Source organism: Pristis pectinata, chromosome 12 (assembly GCF_009764475.1).
Source record: "Pristis pectinata isolate sPriPec2 chromosome 12, sPriPec2.1.pri, whole genome shotgun sequence".
Classification (NCBI taxonomy): Eukaryota; Metazoa; Chordata; class Chondrichthyes; order Rhinopristiformes; family Pristidae; genus Pristis; species Pristis pectinata.
Genome location: NC_067416.1, coordinates 37,861,445 through 37,878,611, shown reverse-complemented (window position 1 = coordinate 37,878,611; position 17,167 = coordinate 37,861,445). Strand labels below are relative to the sequence as shown.

At 40.2% G+C, this 17,167-nt stretch overlaps 1 protein-coding gene across 1 annotated transcript in view; it reads left to right on the top strand.

The window, feature by feature from the left end:
• Positions 1–5,655: 5,655 nt before the first annotated feature.
• fam13c (family with sequence similarity 13 member C) overlaps positions 5,656–17,167 on the top strand; it is a 91,728-nt gene continuing 80,216 nt past the window's right edge. Inside the window, exon 1 of the mRNA XM_052027621.1 lies at positions 5,656–5,820. The gene's annotated coding sequence lies outside the window, so the exon portion shown is untranslated. The remainder of the gene's footprint in view (positions 5,821–17,167) is intronic.

Sequence of the window (17,167 nt, the reverse complement as noted above, 5' to 3'; positions counted from 1 at the left end):
TCAGTACCTCAACTTTGCTAATCAAACCATTTAATGCTGCTCGTGTATAAGTGGAATAGAAACTATAACACACCTGTGTTGGAGTATTTTTATATCCAGAACAATCTTGATATGGGAGTCCGAAGTGTCATTATTGCATTTTCTCATCTTTTAATGGTCCTTGAGTAGTTACAGTAGATATTACATTCAGCTTGCATAACTTGGTATTCCATTACATTTGGGTAACCTTGGAAAATGCTGGCTAAAATCCAGTGCAGATATAGAACATAGAACATAAAACAGTGCAGCACAGTACAGGCCCTTTGGCCCACGATGTTGTGCCAAACTATATGAACACCTCCACCATGATCAATCTAACCCTTCCCTCCTGCACAGCCCATATCCCTCCATTTTTCTTACTTCCATGTGCCTATCTAAGAGCCTTTTAAATGTCCCTATTGTATCAGCCTCTACAACCACACCTGGCAATGCGTTCCAGGCACCCACTACTCTGTGTAAGAACCTACCTCTGACATCTTCCCTCGACATTCCTCCTTTGACCTTAAACAGATGTGCTCTGGTATTTGCTGTTACCACCCTAGAGAAAAGGTGCTGGCTGTCCACTCTATCTATGCCCTCATAATCTCGTACACCTTTATCAAGTTGCCTGTCATCTTGCATCACTCCAAAGAGAAAAGCCCTAGTTTGCTCAACCTTTCCTCATAATCCATACTCTCTAATCCAGGCAGTATCCTAGTAAATCTCCTCTGCACTCTCTCTAAAGCTTCCACATCATTCCTATAATGAGGTGACCAGAACTGAATACAATACTCCAAGTGTGGTCTAACCAAAATTTGATAGAGCTGCAACATTGCTTCATGGCTCTTGAACTCAATCCCCTGACTAATGAAGGCCCGTACACCAATTTGCACAGCAACTTTGAGGGATCTATGGACTTTGACCCCAAGATTCCTGTGTTTCTCCACACTGCTCACAATCTTGCCGTTAACCTTGTACTCTGCCTTCATGTTTGTTCTTCCAAAGTGTATCACTTCACACTTTTCTGGATTGAACTCTATCTGCCCAACTCTGCATCCTATGTCCTGTTGTAACCTACAACAACCTTCTGCACTGTTCACAACCCCTCCAACCTTCGTGCCATCTGCAAATTTACTAATCCATCCCTCCACATCCTCATCCAAGTCATTTATAAAAATCACAAAGAGTAGGGGTCCCAGAACAGATCCCTGTGGAACACCACTCATCACCGACCTCCAGGCAGAATACTCTCCATCTACTACCACCGTCTGCCTTCTGTGGGCAAGCCAATTCTGAATCCACGCGGCCAAGTCTCCATGGATCCCATGCCTTGTGACTTTCTGGATGAGCCTATCATGGGGAACTTTGTCAAATGCTTTACTGAAGTCCATATACATCACATTCACCACGCTACCTTCATCTATTTGTTTCATCACCACCTTGAAAAACTCACTTAGGCTTGTGGGGCACGACCTGTCCCTCACAAAGCTATGCTCACTATCCCTAATAAGACCACGCTTCTCCAAATGCTCATAAATCCTGTCCCTAAGAATCCTCTCCAATGGCTTGCCCACCCCGACACAAGACTCACTGGTCAATAATTCCCAGGATCATCCCTATCACCTTTCTTGAACAATGGAACAACATTTGCCATTCTCCAATCCTTTGGTACCACTTCTGTGGCCAGGGAGGATGCAAATATCATCGTCAATGCCCCAGCAATCTCTTCCCTTGCCTCCAGTAGTAACCTGGGGTATATCACATCTGGTACTGGGGACTTATCTATCCTCGTGTTTTTCAGAAGCTCCAACACTACCTCTTTCTTAACCTCAACATGCTCCAACACATTAGCCTGTTCTACGCTGACCTATCATTTGTCAAAGTCTCTCTCCCTAGTGAACACTGAAGCAAAGTATTCATTAAGGACCTCCCCTACCTCATCTGCCTCCAGGCCCTTTATCCCTGAGTTGTCCTACCCTCACTCTGGTCATCCTCCTATTCCTCACATACATATAGAATGCCTTGGGGTTTTCCTCAATTCTACTTGCTAAGGCCTTCTCATGTCTCCTTCTAGCTCTCCTAAGTCCCTTCTTAAGCTCCATCCTGGCTACCTTATAATTTTCAAGAGCCTTGCCTGATTTTTGCTTCCTAAACATGTTTCAGTTTCTGTGGGAGTTAATGTAATTAAGTTTTCTCTGATAGCTTGCACCAGCTCTTTTTAAAAACCCGGAGGCAGAGAGAGATTTAATTTCTCTGATCTTTGATTTGCTTGGAATCCATCATTTTATACATCAAGAAAAACATCTCATCGCTCCCTCCTTTTGTTTGTCAATCACACAGAGCCAAATCTCAGCAAAGGCTGGAAGACCTTTGAGTAGGGTATTTGTAACCCAATAACTGTGGCATGTTGTCTGCATAGCAATTAGCTTGTGTCGACACAAGAAGGTACTGATTGAAGTTCATACTTGGTAAATTAATAACTGCGCTGTAGTGATTACGTCCTAAATATAAAGCAATCTCTACTTGTCTCCACTTCTAGTTAACATTCAACTGCTTTCAGTAGGTGGCTATGTTATATAAAAAAAATGACATGGAAGAACTTACGACATTGGATTTGAAAGTCACCTTTTGTTAAACAAGTGGAACTAGTCTACAATTCTTCAAAAACGTTTCCACGTTGCAGTAAAGCCATGCAGCATTCATGGTCAAGACTCTCAGTGGGATTCACCTCCCAGGTTGTTTGCCTTCAGGTTGTTCCTGATGGTATATTTACTAAAGTGGACATATCATATGTTGCTTTTTTAGCATTGTAGTCATTTTCAAGCTTGCAGTCTGCTTGTGGTGACACGTTTGAGCTCGTCACCTGCCTGATGTGGAATTTGCCTGATTTTTTTTTTCCATCTGGTGACAGAATAACCACCATCCCCCCCATCCCTACCCCCACTCCCTACTTGTTTCATTTACCACAGAGTCCAACTTGTGTTACATCATGGCTCTTTGCTGTGTTTCTGGATGAGTTTCCTTTGCATTTAACCATTCCTGTATTCACGTAGGATGAGTGAGGCCAGTAAGATGATACTTATTGTCAAAGTTTAAATAGTCCAGAAGCAGTAAGCACCAGATATTGAACTGTACTGTGTGTGAGCTTGCAGTACAATTAGACACGCAGCAATATTATGACAAGGTGGGCTGCTTGCTCAACTGTTACTGTAGGAATAACAAAGCCCAGGGGGCTTGGAGTATTAGTCATGGGTGTGATAGGGGCTAGTGGGGTGCACAACATCCAGCTGATTTATTACTACGGGTCATGTCAAAGCATGTTGGTATGCCGGAGGTCTTGAGTGCTTCCATCTCTGTAGTATCGCCTCACTCTCCTCCTGCCTCAGCTCACCTGTACTGAAACCTTCATCAATATCTTTTTACCTCAAGACTTGACTTTCCCAGTACACCCGTGGCTGAGCTCCCACATTCCACCCTCGGTAAATTTCACGATGTCCGATGTTCTTGCTGTTCATGTTCTAACTTGGCCAAGTCCTGTTCACCGATCTCTCCTGTGCTTGCTGACCCAATTGGCTCCTGATTAAGCAGCAGGTTAATTTTAGAATTGGAGTTTTTTATCCCCCACAAAATCCCTCAATGACCAGCTACCTCTGATGTCCTCCAGCACTCTGCATCTCAGAGATATCTGCCTCTAATTTCCAGCTGCTTGATGATTCCCCAGTTTGGAGTCATAGTCGTACAGTACAGAAAAAGGTCCTTCAGTCCATGCACATTCTGGCCACCAAGTACCTATCTCTACTAATTCCATTTACCAACAGTTGGTCCGTTGCTTTCTATGCCTTGGCAATTCAAGTGCTCATCTAGGTACTGACAATTTGACACATCTGGTATTCAAAAGCCTAGTCATGGAGAAAGTTTTAAGGGGCACATTAAAGACTGAAAGAGCTGCAGAGAGACAAGAGAATTCGACAACTCCAGGTCCTGATGTGGAGATTAAACATGCTGATGTTTCAGTTTGAGAGACCGGATAGGCTGGATTTGCTTTCCTTGGAGCAGAAAAGGCTGAGTAGTGATAAGAGGTACAGTATACAAAGTTATAAGGGGCATAATTAGGGTTTCCCTTTAGCACAGATATCTAAAATGAGAGGGCATTAGTTTAGAGTAAGAGGTTTAGCTGGGATTTGGAGTCTGGACCCTACTGCCTGAGCAGGTAGTGGTGGTGGCAGATACTTGAACAATTTGTCAGGTTATGATGTACTATTCTCCTGTAAAGAGCCTTGATGGCTTTCGCATCATCTGTATGATAGCAAATTATTTTGGCTGAGAACGATGAGGTTTGAAGGGAAAGGAAGTTGAGTGTTGACGAAAGGTATTTAAAAAAAAGATTACATTGTCGTCTCAAAAAAATTGAAGGTGGTGAACAGTAGTAAAAACAGGCAGGTGATAATTATCTGCAGGGGTAACTAAAATCTTTAAAAATTTCAACCATGTTGAATGCAGTAAAATGGCTGGTGAGACTATCAAGCTTTCTTGCAGACACTTTGAATTGAATTTATGCTATTCCTTCATTTCTTCTTTCCCTGTGGCTGAGTGCACAGTTGTGCTTGAATAGGTTTTTTAGAACACCCGTTATGCCCTATTTTATATCTTAAGGGTGCTTGGGTGAATTAGAGTGTGATTTCTAAACAAAAAATCACAGCCAGGTAGCACTTGCAAAAATCCTGCCCAACCTGGATGTGCTGTTGTAAGTAATATATCCTGGACCAATCCAATAATGAGAAATGGAGGAACACTGTAGAAGCCATCAACCAAAATGTGCGATCATCTCGGACAAGAGGGGATGACGGTGTTCCAGATGAAAAACTTGAGCGTCAAGCAAGTCAGCAGATCTATCACATGGCTGAACAATGTATATCCACACGCCAGGAACTGCAAAAGGGACGACTTCTCAAAGAAAATAACGTCAGAAGAAGAACTAGATGAGAAAAGAGGAGCTGTGAAGAAATAGACTTGCCAGTCAAAGAGCTGGGAGAGGCCATCATTCCCTGACTTCAGTTGTATCTGGGAGAGTGATGGAACGAGCTTCTGAGCCTTCACAGCCAGCTCAATCCTGAGGTCAATATCAGTACCAGTTCTCTGTTCTCCTTTGAACTTTGGCAAAACAGTCTGCACTAGTTCAAGAAAGTCATTATAAACCTACTCTACATTTCACTTATACTTACAATGAAGATTCCACAGAACATGAGCACCACAGTCACTGTTTAGTTTGTAATGAAAGATTTTCACACACAGTGACCTTGAGTAGCAGTTGTTTTTGTTCAGGAAAAAATTTAGTGAAGCTTAAGTGTAAATGTGTCTGAAGGCTTTAGAGTTTTGTTGCACTTTAGCCATTGCAGTCTGATTTGTTCAGCAACCTGCAGTTAACAGATTGGGTGTGTGAGTCGAATGTCAGGGAAGCAATTAATGGTCCTGACCGTACATTATGCATTGCATTGCGCAACTCCAGTATTATGAAACACTGGTGATAACCCTGCCCAGTTGCAGTGATTGGACGATTGCCAGTTTAAAATATCCTGAAGTACTCACTGTGGATCCACTCAAATCTTGGTTGACAGAGTCTTCTGGAGCAACAGCTAAACTGTCTGCTCAAAATTGTTGATCTTATGAGTGTGTCCAAATCCGGATCCAGTGGCATCATTGGCAGCCTGACTGCAGTTTTAACACTGGCCTGAGTGCTGTGGTTTACTCCCAGAGTGTAGCCCAAGTGGAGAGAGGATCAGAGACCAGGAGGGCCTGTGTAAAGTAAGATTTTTACTTGTCTTGGACAGGAATGATATTGACTACTCCAGACATCACAAGGATAGCTTTGGTCTCAACTGTACTCCCTTACATTCTTAGGCTGCCTCCAACCCCCATTCCCACGCCTTCTTACAACAAGCTGTATGCTTTAGGATGGCCATGGGCTACCTGATTATTAACAGGCTGGCAGGCAGCCTCTTTCCACCCCGTTAAAATGTGGGTCCATGTATTTTGATTTGGTTCATTGTAAACAAATTTGATTTGGTTCATTGTAAACTGCCTAGTTACTTTATCATCAGGGTCTGGTATATGACTGCGTGTGCCCAACTTGTTTATTATAATTAGGGGAAGAGAGGTGAACACATGAACATGAAAGGACTGGATGCACATAGTGATGCGTGAACTGATATAAGGTGGGTGGAGGCTCCTGAAGAGCACAAATACAGACACATGCCTGATGGCTAGAGCTGTAACTTCAGTTTCTCCCTACTGCATTTTTGTTTGTATCACTCTGGTTGTAAGCTAGCACATCATCGAATTCACTGCAAAATGACTTGGCAATCTCTTGGGGTGAATGTAACAAAATAAAGCTACTTGGCATTTGAAGCAAGACTGTGAATCCTACCACCTACATGAAAGAATTTTCTTTGGCTTAAGAATTTGATTTAAATATAAATCAAATCGGCTATGCTGTAGCAAAATGTACTGTGTACAAAGTTGTTCCTAATAATAGGAAATGTTTCAATAACTTTGTTAGGAAGCTATAAAACGTAGGTCAGAAAATCTAGTAGGCTTCATTATTTATGGCTATGTATACTACTCACGCAATTCATGGCACCCAAGTCACCCTGTGTCTACACATAAAGGATCACCTTGCCTAATGTGCAGCCTATTGGCTTGAGTTTAAATTTGGATTATGCATAGTTTCAAGCACTGTGACATTCTTGTCAAGGAGGAACTGAGGTATCAAGCTAACTTGGGTTTTGGATCATGTAGATTAGCCTACCTACTAGAATTCCATGGGCTGTTTTCAAAGAGTTTTGACTTTATCTTGAAGAGACACTGTAAGCAAAAATGGAATTACCACATTATTATATCTTCCATGACGGAGGTGCAACTGATCTTCAGAGGCATTTGGGGAAAAGTGGGATAGTTCTGCTTAGATTTCTCATAATTGTCCAAAGGTTACCTCTGCTTAACAGGCATAAATTAGGTGTAGGCAGTTTTTGCTGAGTAATCCCAAAAGTATTCTTGTTTTCATGTTTGTAGTGCTAGAATCATTTGAAGTTGTGAAATGGCATTATTTAGGAAATCACAATATAATCTATAAATTTAACTTGGAAATGTATTATAATTAACTGAGATAAATTTCAACCTTTTACTTTAAAGCAGTGTTTTGTCCTTGCATATGTATATCTCTTTAAAGATACTTCTGTGAGAGTGATTTCATCACTAGTAAGTCTTGTACTACCATCTCTTAAATAAGAAGCAGAGAAAGTGCAGGTCATGCAAAGCAGACTAATTAATCTTAACTATATCTCAGTGTTTAGCTGCAAGAATGTCTGGTCAAGCTTCTGCATTACCAAAATATTTACACCTACCAGCTTAATGAATAAGCAGCAACCCTGATCTTAATGTATGCATTGCATCCATATAAGGCATCTTAAACGCGAGCTGTTTATTGATAAACTGCAAACCAACTAATCTTTGCCGGTGCTTTTGCAAAACCACTCCCATAATCAGAGGTGAATTTCCTCTATTTAACTTTGGGTTGGTAGTTTTGTACAGATGATAAAGGAGTGATGCCAGAACCTAGCCAGAAGAAGATGCTGATTTGTTATCTCTACAAACTAGAGAAGTTGACTTCATGAACTCTGAAATATGAGCCCCATATCAGTAATTCTGTGAATCAGCTGGCTGAATACCAGCATGCACCATCCATGGCTAACTAAGAAAGTTAAGGATGGTATTGAGTTGAAAGAAAAAGCGAAGATAATTGACAGAGGATTGGGAAAGTTTTAGAAACTAGTTAAGAAATAGAAAGAAGGAGAAAGTAGAGTATGAGAGCAAATAATATAAAAACAAATAGTAAGATCTACTGTTAGGTTTGAAGGGAAGGAGGAACTAAAGTAAATACTGGTTCTTGAGAGAATGAAACCGGAAAATTAAGAATGGAAAAAGTGGCAGAGATTCTGAATTATTTTGGATTGGTCCTCACAGCTGAAAACTAAAAACAATTCAATAATAGTAATCAAGAAGCTGTAGGGATGGAGGAACTTAATGATCTCTATAACTGGGACAATAAAAACTATCAGGCAAACCAATGGGGTTAATGTCTAACCTGTCCACCGGACATCATGGGCTGCATCCCAGCTGCAGAGCGTGTGAAGGTGTTGGTTGTAATCTAGTAAAATTCCCTAGATTCCGGAGAGGACCCTGGCGATAAGAAAAACAGATGTAGCGTGAAAAGGGGAGGCAGAAAGCATGAAAATATTGGCAAGTGAGCCTGACATCCCTCATTGGGATAGTGCTGGAATCCATCAAGAAGGCATTAGAAAGATAATTCAGAAACTTGCATGACAATCGTGCAAAGTGAACGTGGTTTTATGAAAGAGAAGTTGTGTTTTGTAGAGTTGTCCAAGGATGTAACACAGTGGATAAAGGGGAACGAGTAGGTGTTGTGTATTTGGATTTCCAGAAGGCATTCAGTAAAATTACTAATCATTTTGAGTAGGTTGGGGTCGGTGTAGAATGTTGTTATGGTTAGAAGAATGGCTAACTTACAGAAACCCAATGGATTATTTTCGTATTGGCAATCAATAATTAGTGGGGTGCCTTGGAGATTAGTGTAAGGCCTCAATTATTTGTACTTTATGTAAATGATTTGGATGAAGGGACCAAGTCTACTGAGGACAAATTTGCTGCTGGTATATAGAGAGAGATCAAGTTTGGAGGACGACACAAAGAACCTATGAAAGGATATGAGTTAAATGTGTGAGCAGAGTTGCAGATAGAGCATAGTGTGGGAAATGAGAGGTTATCCACTTTGGGATGAGAAAAGAATATTTAAAAGAAGTGAGATCACAAAATTGAAATATGAAGGGGTCTCAAGATCCTTGTGCATGAAACATGAAGGATTAGCATTGCAGGTGAAGTAACTTGGAAATCTAATGGAATGCTTGCCTTTATTCAAGTGAAATGAATAAATAAAAGTAGGAATGAATTGATGTAAATTTACAGGCTGCAGCTGGGACTGTTCTCGGAGTACAGCTACTGTTTTGACCTACATGTCAAAGGAGAGAAGTACTTGAATTGGAGGCAGTGCAGGAAAGGTTCACTCGGTTGATTCCTCAGGTGAAACAAATGACACATGAAGAGGTTAAGCAAGTTGGCCCTACACTCATTGTAGTTTTGGAAAATGAGAGATCATCTCATTGAAACGTATAGCTTTTGAGAGGGGTTGACAGGATCAGTGCTGAGATTCTCTCTAGTGGTGTATCTAGAATTTGGGAACATTTCTTCAGAATAAGAGATCACCCATTTAAGATGAGCAGAAATTTCTTGAGGGTCATGACTCTTTGAAATTCTCTACCTGAGAGCTGTGGAGATGGAGTCATTGAATATATTCAAGCTGGAAATTGACAGACATTTGAACTGCAGGGATCACAGGAGAGAAAAGGAAACTGGTATTAAGGCCAAGATTAGATCACCCTGGATCTTGAAGGATGGAGCAGGCTTGAGGGGACAGTTGGCCCACTCCTACCAATGAATCTTATTCTTGATGACAGAGTCAGACAGTGCTATACGTGGCTTTCAGATCAAGGAAGATAATAGATGTTGTGAAACCTGTCTTTTCATTGAAGTTGTTAAAAACGGGTACTTGGTTTGAGGTTTATAACCATGACAGAAACCAAGTGGTCTAAGCTTATCACACCATTGAGATCTTGTGGGAAAGCACAGAAGGGAGATTGGTAGCTCATTAGTGACTGAGGGTCAGTGCCTGGTTTAAGTTGGTAAATAATCTTTGCTCTGTTACACCGCAGAAATCTGTCAAGAGTGCAAGAATCTGGTTAGAGGTCTGGACTGAGTTACCAAGAAATTGGACATCATTTGCACACTTCTGTGAGTGCTTTGCGCATATATCATTTTTCAGTTATTAGATTGCACCAGCAATCATTCTCGGTCAATTAGCAACGATTGTGAAACTAGCCTGAGCACTTAATGGAGAAAAAAATGGGATTTGTGTCAATGGGTAGTTGAAGGTCAGCATGGGCAGTGGGCAGAAGGGCAGGTCTCGAACTGTATACCTCAATGACTCTGACTTACAGGTACGATTCGTCTTAGCACATCTGAAGTTTATCTACTGTCAGACGCGCATTTAATGTCATCCTATGCCTGGTAGCCTTTTCTGTTTGTACTAGCAGAAATTGGACATTAAAAATGCAGCTTTATTTTGGAACTCAAATAAAACTTGAAGCAATTTGGCAAAGAGACGTAAAGGGTCCCCATTGGGACATTGTTGTTTTGTCCGGAGCCTCTGCCAGACTCATTTTTGTGTGTGCTCCATTTTTGTCCATGAGCATCACTGACCATGGCTACGGCATCTCTGTAGAATGCAGCTCAGTGCAGGTTGCTGCAATCACCGATCCTTTGAAGGGGTCCTAGCGGCTCAGCTTTCTACTGCACGGTGGCCCATTGAGCCACTTCATTGTGTGAACAGTGCTCAAATGCACAGAAGAGTATCGTGTTCCACCGACCACCCAACCTCTGCTTTCTCTTGCCTCAGTGGCAGCCTTTCTGTCCCAGAGTGTGTACTTTAAGAGCTTGCTTGTTTACTAGTGATCTGTTCATCAATGACCCAGCAGCCGTGATGTCTGCAGACAGCTATGATACAGCTGGACTACACAAGTAAAGTTTTATTGCATGATTCAGGATGCAGAGCACTTTGAATTTTCAACTAGCTCTTTCCCACACTTCCTGATTTTTTTTTAGCTTTTATCCAGTTGGGTGCTAGTCCAGTTCATGTAATCCATTGAGCACACTGTTTTAAAAAAATGTGCACTCCAGTTTCCCAGCAAGTGTTTTCAAAAATTCCTTTTCTTTATTGTCTACTAGGTTTCATATACTGTATACTTATTGAGGAGTACTGGTTCAGTCAGATTCTTTAAATGTGGCACCATTCATCATGCACTTAAAATAGAAAGGCCTTGTGGTGGGACAGATGTTCCAGCAGGAGGTTAAGTATTAGCCAGGGGAAGAATAAGTCTGGAGCTTTTTCACGTCCAGTGGGTAAAATCATGCGTAACTAATCAGGCCTTGCACTCACTAGGTCAATTGAGTTGTCTTATGCTTTTAATGTAATTGGACACTCAGTGCCCTGGTACAGTGTGTACAAGGGCTGATGAAATTGTAGATTTTGTGGCTTTAGAAAGAACACCACAACATTTAGAAGTTTCCTCAATTCATCGAAGGAATTATAACAATGTTGGCTTTGGTGAAAGTAGTTAAGAACAGTGTGCAGTGGTGGTTATGGATGCCTGCTGATTGACGTGGCCCAGTAAATGTTGTGGAAGTAGATTTGACACAGCAGAAGGTGCTGTGATGTTGTGGGCAGAGCTGGGTCATGACCAAGTACCCAAGTCTGAAACCATTCACTACCTTCATTGCATTTGGTTGGGCGTAACCTCAGACTGCACGTATACTGTTGAAGTACATAATCAAATTGAGAAAGAAATAAGGATGCCATTCTTTCAGAGGAATTACAATACAAAAAAAAATCAAGGTCTAAATGATCAGAACAGGAAAATAAAGCCATTCAATTCTTTGAGCCTGATCTGTCATTTGATGAGATCACCAATCTTCTGTGGCCTAAGTCATAATACATTGCATCCCTTCAACAGCTATGGTTAACAAAACAAAACTATCAAACTTCAGTTTAAAATTTATAACAAAACTGCATCTGTTGCGATTCGTGGAAGATAATTCTGAAGTTCTACCACCCTTTGCGTGTAAAAGTTTTTCCTCAAGCGATTCCTGAAAGGACAGGCTTTAACTTTTAGGCTTGTCCAGGAATCATACTGGTACAGCCATGGTGTAATTCCCCCTTTCTGACATGTGGCACCCTAAATTGCTCAGCACACCCAGACATGATATAACTCAGCTCCTAGACGAACACCTTGCATCACATCCTGCCAAATTGATTTCAAGCCAATTATCCTTACTGTCGTCTCCTGCTCAGACAGTTTCCCAGTCAAGCTAATGATTTGCCTTCATTTGTATGAGGTTCAATTTCAGCCAAAAATCTCCTTTGAAAGGTTTTATCAATCCTTCTGTGGTCCATATATACAGATGTTCTCTTGTCTGCTTTTATCAGCTCTTCAAAAAAAAATTATTTGGGTTGATCATTGCCAAACTTCACTTCCCAACCTGAGTGTTGTTCGTTGATAACCTGTAAACAACGAGGATACCAATTATTGTATGTATCATTTCTTTCCCATACTTGTCTTCCTTATTTAACAGAACAGCATCCAAAAGTTTCAAATTTAAAGGAATGGTTCCTGAATCTCAAATTCTCAACAATGGTCACTAAATGCTGGGATGAGACATATCTGATTCTGGGGATCTATAATCCATTAGTATCTTTTTCTTTACTCATTCTTTTATTTTGCTCATGTTAGTTTTGTAGAGTCCCCATCTGATTCAATACTAGTTTTCTTGGGATGTCTGCAATGGTGTTTGTCCTTCTCTTGTGAATATTGTTGAGTCTACCATTTCCTTGTTTTCCTTTACTTTATTATAATTAGCAGTCTGTAAGGGATCTGTATTGCTCCTTGCCAACTTTTATCCAATATAATTGCAAAATAACAAACGATAATTTTGATAAGCCATGTAAGTTTCTTTCCGCCTTCCCTTTTCATAACTCTTGCTGTCATTTCTTTTTCTTACCTTTGTATTCCTCCTGTGATTTCCATCTAGTTTTCATTTTTGAAACATCTCATCTTGTTTCCTGTGTCATCCTCTGGTCCCTTAGGTGTATAAACCAGTACTCTACAAGGTTAAACACGTCCCACTGCTCCTTTGATTTATCCAGCAACAGCTTTGTCCAGTTTGCTGTGAATAATCTATTTTCTAGTGTTCTGGTTAGCCTTGCCTAAATCTAGAAAACAGAAAATGCTGGAAACGCTCAGCAGGTCAGGGCACATCTGTGGGATGAGAAACAGAGTTGATGCTTCAGGTCGGAGACCCTTCATCAGGACAGAGCTTTGTCTGACAAAGGGTCTTCCACCTGAAAAGTTGACTCTGTTTCTCTTCCTGCAGATGTGGCCTGAACCTGACCTGAGTGTTTACAGCATTTTCTGTTTTAGTTTTCGATTTCCAGCATCCACAGTTTCTTTTGGTTTTTTTTCTCACTTACCTAAATGTAGAATCTTTCGTTTTGTGATTCTCTCTTTTGGGAATGGTATCGATTATGATCATTTTTAGGTTGCTGACCAAATCTGGCTCATTACTAGTACATCTACTATGGACTGCCCCATTTTATGGTTCTTTGACACATCATTGCAGAGAGCTTTCCTTAAGATACTTAAGCCTTTATCAAGATATCAAGAAGGTGCATTTTGATATTAGCTAGTCTACTTCTCCCATGTCCCATTGTAGTTAAAATCCCCAGTTAGGGTGCACTCTCTCCAGTGCATGTTTCTCCATTTTCTGCATTTATACTGCTTGTCTCTCCAGAGCTGTTACTGGGGAACATTCACAACCTCTGCAATCTTAACTTTCTCATTTCTTAATCCTATCTATAACGTTTCCAGTGCCCACTTATCTCTCAAGAAAAACTTCAATAATCTGCTATCCAATAATTGGTATCTGGTTCATGCATTGCTGTTTCCCGTGCTCCCTTTAAACTTAGCAGTGGTACCTTTTCCCGCTTTTCCTTTAAAATCACCAGATTCACTGGAAAATTTACTGTATGCTATCGGGTAACATCTTTTTAAAATGGTGAATTAAATGTGTTATGGTATTAATAGGAGTTGCATACAATAATCCAGAAAATCTGCCAGACTGGCACCACCAAAGTCCTGAGGGTGCTGGACTATCAGAGTTTTAATCTATATTTAATGAGTGAAGGGATTTTATCTTTAATCATTAATGCTACTCCTTTCCCTCTGCAATTTTCCATGTCTTTCATGCAGATCTTGCTTCCTGGTATATTTGGTTCCTGCTCCTGATCATTTCTCAGTCCCTCAGTAATGGCCTCTCTGTCTACCCTCCCTACTGAACTTGTCCCTGCAATTCATTTAATTTGTTATACTGTGAGATAGTGAAAAGAACAATAATCTGGGCCATGTACCCTAATCTGACCTGTCCTAATGTTGTACTCTTATTTCTTCCCTGGTTTTAATTACTTTCCATTTTTTTTACATTTCCCTTTTGCCTGTTGTGTCTACAGAACAATTTCTCTTCTATTTTCCCTTTTAGTTGTTTTTAAACTGTTATTTATCTTGTCCTTCCCTATTTTCATTTCACAACTTCCTGTGATTGCTCTGTGTATTTCTCTGGGGCTCTGGTTCTGCTCTCATTTGGATAGAACTGGTCCCAATTGTACAGTTCCTCCTTGTCCCAGCATTGATACCAGTGTTACATGAAACGGTGCCCTCTTTCTCAGAGCATTCCTTCAGCCATGTTTAACTTCCTAATCATGCTATCCATCTGCCATTTCAAGAACACCAGAGTCGAGAACAGCTTCAACCATTTGGTTCTTGAACCAACCAGCATGACCAGTTTGATAACTTTGCACTAAAATGGACTTTGTTTTTTTTCTAATTGTGTTCTTTCTTGTGTTTTAAAAAATGTGTATAATTTATGTTTAATTTATTTTTCTTGTGAATGCTGCTTATATGATACAATGTGACTGCTGCTGAAAGCAAGTTTTTCATTGTGCCTGTACATACATGTACTTGTGCATATGATAATAAATCCAACTTTGACAGTTGAGCGTAACTCAGTTAATAATCCACAGTTTACATTCTTTGAGGTTCCAGTACTAAATTTAACTCCTGGCCACTTGTATTCTGAAACTAGAACTCTTGCCTCAAAATGGATCACAAAGACTGGATCCTCTTGCTGCATCTCCCTGGTTTAGCTAGTTTTGAGATATCTGTCTTCCCAGTTTAAATTACTTGCAGTGATAATGGGCCATAACAATGCATTAGCATCAATGAATCTGCAATAGAGAAGAGTCAAAGAACACCAATGATGGAGGTGTTTTGGAACCTCGGGTCTCAAGTCACCCATTTCCTCCCAGCAACATTCCATAAGTTTCCTTCGAGGAAATTATCTGAGTTTTATGGCAGGTTGTGATAGTGCTGGTGATTGAACTGAAGCATCAAGTTGGCAGATTCTTGGTGGGAGGTTCATTGGTCCATTAGCCTACTTTCTACATGGATGAATCACTTTTAGTATGGAACAGGGAGCAAGCTATTCTATTTTGGTCAGCTAGTTGTACCATTTATTTCCCCAATGAATCAATAATTTGAGAGGGTTCTTCAAAAATCATTTGGGCTAACAGGGTGGTTTTTTCCCCTTCTAACTCTTTCATCCCACTACCCACCTCCCAACTTAGTGACTGTAATCAGGGAAGCAGGAGTGAGTTACTGCATGTGTATTTATTAATAAGGGAGGTAAATAAGCTGCTGATTTGCAAGAAACTTGTATTTCAGTACATTTAAAGAACAGATGAGGTGCTAAAGCAATTAATTTCACAATGGCACATTTAACAACTTTAACTATTGAAGAACTGGCAGGCATTGATAAAGTATTGGGAGTATATTTATCAAACACTATAACCTGGATACTTATGCTTTGACCTTTTCGGCACAACCTTGTATCAGCATTTTCCTTTGAGGGTTCCTCACCTGAATTCAATGAGGCGGGATAGTGTTTAAATTGAAAAGCTGTCCACTTTGCATTGTATTGTTTTGATGTAGGTTTTGCAGTTCACTACATTTTTGAATTGAGGATCACTTGATTAGTATGTTGATTAAATAATGCTGAATGCATGAAGTTCATTCTTCATGCTAGACTCATTGTCGAGTAAATACAGGTCCATGGTAAATGCAGAGAAAAGACCCTCATCATTTATTGTTTGCTGTTGCTTTAAAAGCAAAACAGATTTGACACTTTTTAATAAGGAGGTTTGACTAATAAAAATTATGCATGACTTCACAGGACTCGCACATTTTGTGCTCTGTACACAAAGTACCTGTTCTGGTATTTGATAAAGGAGTACGTGATAAAGGGGATATCTTTACCCTGATGTTCCTTGTGGGCCTCTCATATGTGATGGTTCTCCTATGGTCATTTAGTTTTTCTACCAGGTGGTATGAGAAGCCAATCAAATCTTGGGATTAACATTTTAAGGGTAAGTAGGCAATTGAGAATGACATTTCAGCAGTGCATGGTATTGAAATTACAGTCAATGTTGAGCCACACCATAACTTTTGTTATCAAATTGAATCAACAATGGTAAACCAAGCGATAAGCTAATTAAGTATCAATTGCTTGTGTAAATGATAGAGAGGCATGATCTAATTAAGTGACGCAACAATTTCAAAGGCATGAACAGTGTACCATTGTTCCAAATGATTTCACAATTAGAAAATATTTCCTGTGTTCACAACTTTATAACTCCTCTCTGCAGAAAATTACTGAGTGAATAATTTGCATATTGGATCATTCTACGCTGATTAAATTCACAAAATTGCTTGTTCATGACCTTTGGATGTCATTGGCAAGACCAGCATTTGTTTTCAATGCCTAACTTGTGGCACGTACCTTCAGAGGGCAATTGTGTCATCACAGTGGTGTTTCTGGGATCTCGTATATGAGAAATTGGATAAGGACACCTCATTTCCTTTCCCTGAAAGACATTAATGAGCAGTCTAGTGGTTTCTTGACATCATTATTGATACTAACTTTTTATTGTGTTTTATTTATTTGAATTCCTATCTGCCTGGTGGGATTCAAACTTGTCTTTGGACCAAAAGTCCAGGCCTCTGATTAATTAGTGCATTAGCTTAACTGTATCTGATGAGTAAACGTGTCATAAAATCTCTTGTCCTAGAACATAAAGTCCCTTTGAAAGCACCACAGCATTGCAGATTTTGAACTACCATAATGATACCTTATTAGCACAGTTCCTGATTTTCATCATGCCTGTTTTGTTCAAAATCATCAGTGGGATGTGTTGTGACTCTGGTCTCATTCTAACATTGCAATTCCCTTTTGACTTCATTCATTGTACTAACCCCTAATTCCAACCCATTCAAGCTGCACCTAATGCTGTACTTTA